General features: G+C 36.7%; 1 long non-coding RNA gene across 15 annotated transcripts in view; it reads left to right on the top strand.

Moving 5' to 3' along the window:
- The window catches only part of LOC106871257 (uncharacterized), a 413,124-nt gene that overhangs the window by 279,297 nt on the left and 129,528 nt on the right, over positions 1–4,299 (top strand). For all 15 annotated transcript variants that reach the window (XR_008266341.1, XR_008266336.1, XR_008266342.1 and 12 more), the window contains one exon: positions 3,222–3,328. This is a non-coding gene — a long non-coding RNA (uncharacterized LOC106871257). The remainder of the gene's footprint in view (positions 1–3,221; positions 3,329–4,299) is intronic.

The following is a 4,299-nucleotide window of genomic DNA, read 5'->3' on the forward strand; positions in this document are numbered from 1 at the left end:
TATATATATATATATATATATATATATATATATATATATATGTGTGTGTGTGTGTGTGTGTGTGTGTGTATGCACAATCATATGCACACATATATAAAAATACTTACATGCACTTATGTTCAGGTATACATAAGTATACACAAAGGTACACAACGGCATAAATACATACACACATTATACACAGGAAGCAATGTGAGTGTGCGTCTGCAAGTATGAGTGCGTGTGTGTTTGTATGTGTGTAAAGTGGGAAAAGATGAAACAGTTTAAAAGGAAAGGAAAATACAATACCATCCTACATACAGTACAATGTATAATAACTGGTATGATTTAGTAAACATGGTATATCAAATATATATACTCACACGTATATGTATTTGTACACACACACACACACACACACACACACACACACACACACATATATATATGTATGCATATATACATATACATGCATACGCACACATATATTAAATGTACGTTAGTTTGTATCCATTTATGTGCATGCACACACGTATGACATGGTTATGTGTTAAAAAGCTTGTTCCCAAACTATTGGTTCCGAGTTCTGTTCTACTGTGTGGCACCTTCTCCAAATGCTATTTGCTACATCTCTCTTTCTCTCTCTCTCTCTCTGTCTCCCTCTCTGTGTCACTTTCTCTCCCTTTCTCTCTTTCTCTCTCTCCCTCTTCCTGTCACTTTCTCTCTCTTTCTCTCTCTCTCTTTCTCTCTCTCTCTCTCTCACTCTCTGTATGTATATATAAAGAGAGAGAAAAATGGTTGTGTGATTTTGTGTTTGTGCTTGTCCCCCACCACCACTTGACAACCGGTGATCGTTTGTTTACTTTTTTCTAACCCAGAGGTTCGTCAAATCAGAACAATATGGAAATTGCCATCTTGATAATAAAAAAAAGTAATGTGATCGTTTTCTTCCACTAAAGCCTCCAGGGCGGTACCCCAGCATGGCCACAGTCCAATGACAGGATCAAAAGATAACGACAATATAAACATATGTATTTCATAAGTATATAAAATAATGTATTGACACAAGGCCAGACATTTCAAGGGAGCGGATAAGTAATCGACTTATTTATGTATGTATAATTATATATATATATGGAGGCGCAATGTGGTTAGGGCAGCGGACTCGCGGTCATAGGATCATGGCTTCGATTCTCAGACCGGGCGTTGTGAGTGTTTAGTGAGCGAAAACACTTAAAAGCTCCATGAGACCCCCGGTAGGGGATGATGGCGAACCCTGCTGTACTCTTTCGCCACAACTTTCTTTCACTCTTACTTCCTGTTTCTGTTGTGCCTGTAATTCAAAGGGTCAGCCTTGTCACACTGTGTCACGCTGAATCTCCCCGAACAACTACGTTAAGGGTACACGTGTCTGTGGAGTGCTCAGCCACTTGCACGTTAACTTCACGAGCAGGCTGGTCTGTTGATCGGATCAACTGGAACCCTCGACGTCGTAAGCGACGGAGTGCCAACAACAAATTATATATATATATATATATGCATATAAATCCAAGAAAGTTAGGGGTTGTGAATCCAACCCCCTAAGGGATAATATCTATCCAATATACTGCCGGAAGAATACCCAATTATTATTAGACTAGTGTTTTTTCTTTGTATTACCAAATGCAATAAATGGGTGCGGGTAAAAAGATATTTTACCATTAATTTATATAGCAATAAGAAAATGGAGGGGAATAGGTGGTATTCATCAACTTGCAGAGATTATATTGTGTCAATTTACCTGTTTATTTGTTTACTAAAAGGACAATAATAACAATATACAAACACATGCGACATATTATGCCATATCAGTAATTTTAAAAGGACATCTAGTGACAGAAAATGGGAATATGATTTATCTTTTATCTTTTATGCATAAGAGTGCGGTCAGGCTGGGGCACTACTTTGAGGAATTTTTCTTCGGACAAGTCGACACCAGTAGTTATTTTCTTTCTTAAGCCTGGTACTTACTCCATCGGATTCTTTTCCCCGAACCGCTAAGTTACAGAAACGTAAACACACCAACACCGGTTGACTAGTGGTGGCGGAGGAGAAACACAGACACGAAGACACACACACACATGCACAAGCGTGGCTGTGTGGTAAGAAGCTTGCTTTCCAACCACATGGTTCTGGGTTTAGTCCCACTGCGTGGCAGCTTGGGTGTCTTCTACACCATAGCCTCAGGCAATAATAATAATAATATCGAAAAATATCTTAGAATGACATCCCAGGTTCGAAATTTCCCCAAGACACCTGATGAAGGCTGGAGGGTATATCAGCCGAAACGTTGTGTTAACAACAAACAAGATGAAGACAAATATCCGTCAAATGTAAATAATGTAAATATAGAACTGTATTACAAAAAATAAGTCTTGGGTCGATTTGTTCGACTAAAGGCGGTGTTCCAGCATGGCTGCAGTCAAATGACTGAAACAAGTAAAAGAATAAAACAATATATTTACGACGAGCTTCTTTCAGTTTCCGTCTACCAGATCCTCTCACGAGGCTCTATTCATAATAGAACAGTTATCGATTTCGTATATTGGTCAAGTAATGGCTGGTGTCTGAGTTTTATCATTCTCTATGGCAACTACATTTGATAGCTACCAACTGTATTGTATTTTATTTCTATTGTTTCCAATACGTAGCCTCACCAGTTTCATCGTAATCTGGATTTCACATTTGAAGTGTTTAACAATATATCTGCACTTTCTAAGTTCAGATTTCGCTTGGATCGGCATATATTTCCATTGCTGTTCGTAGTCAATAATTTTACACTAAATTCTGAAGTTGTTACTCTTTAAATCTGCAGCCCTGTGCCAAGGTTAAACATTTTTGTTTCCAATTTCTGTGGATTGCAGAATCGGCAGAGTACTCAGCAGGAAACTTTCCGTTATTTATTGCTGTTGTTATTGTTTAACTCCGAGTTTGCTTTGTTTGACCATATCATTCTTCCTTCAGACTCCATACTTGGTTTCTCTGGTCGTCACGACGGGAGGTTGTGATTTCAAAGACAGGCATTTAACTGCTATAATTCTTTGTCAAGTCAAATGGGGAACTATTATGTACCGAAAGTCAACTTTTATTAATATTTCTATGAAACAAACATCATGAATGCTTTGATTAGATAAAAATGTAGTTCTGTTTATTATTGGGTATTTAAAATGTATCCTCATTATTATTATTTTTTTTTTTTTCAGAGAGTCTTCATTTGTCAAGTGAAGCAGAATGAATGTAACGCACTTCTGAAGAGAACCGGCTAAGTTTTATATCCCAACTTCCTGTTATATTCGAACTTGTGAATGAAGTAAGCCAAATACATAATCTATCTAGAGAATTTATTTTGAAACAACATCAAAGATGGGTGTGGAAATCAGTTTGCAAACTCGACAGGCATACTATTAATCTCTGGCTCATTAATCCCCTCCTGGAATGGCGTAATTATAGATATGTTAATAGAAGCGCTGAATTAAGAGGTCTTATATTTTGTCTTTATCCATTTACATTCTGAGTTCAAATTCTTTCACGGTTGACTTTTCTTTTCCTTCTTCAGAATCAATTTTGGTTGTTTTTCTAGATTATCTATTGGCCGTGATTTCGTCGTTAGCTCGTGGAACAGGTGTTAAACAAAACGTTTTTAGATGCACCAATATACGAAATCGATAACTGTTCTATTATGAAATTTGTTTATTGAGCAACTTCTCAATCAGATAACACTTCTTCTGTATTGTTTATCGTCGAGTGATATACATTTTATAAAGATATGCACCAGAATTGACCGACACACATAGTCCCTATTTAAAAATATTGAATTGGGAATAATAATTAAAGTGATGCATGTTTTGCCCCAGTTATAATTCCTTAGGCCTAGATTCAGATTCCACCGAGGTCGACTTTGCCTTTCAGCTTTCGGAGTCGATAAAATATAGTATCACTTAACAACTGTGATCGACAAAATTTCAGGCCTTGTATCTATAGTAGAAAGGATTATTTACAACCAGATTATCTTAGACTTAGTAAACCAATAACGACATTTTTGTCAAGGTTACGTTAGTGCGTTTGTTTTGACATATGTTCCTTCAAATTGCCCATGTGTAAGATGGATTATTATGTCATTTGAGTAAGGAAATATTCGTCTATATTTAAAATGGAAAGAGGTGGGTGATGCTGTGACAACCACAAGAGAGAAGTGAGACTCAAAGCAAACATTACTTCAACCAATTTCTCAGAGCTGTGAGATTATATTTTGGTTTACACCACTTATATATATATATATAT

Source organism: Octopus bimaculoides, chromosome 20, assembly GCF_001194135.2.
Source record: "Octopus bimaculoides isolate UCB-OBI-ISO-001 chromosome 20, ASM119413v2, whole genome shotgun sequence".
In the NCBI taxonomy this organism is placed as follows: Eukaryota; Metazoa; Mollusca; class Cephalopoda; order Octopoda; family Octopodidae; genus Octopus; species Octopus bimaculoides.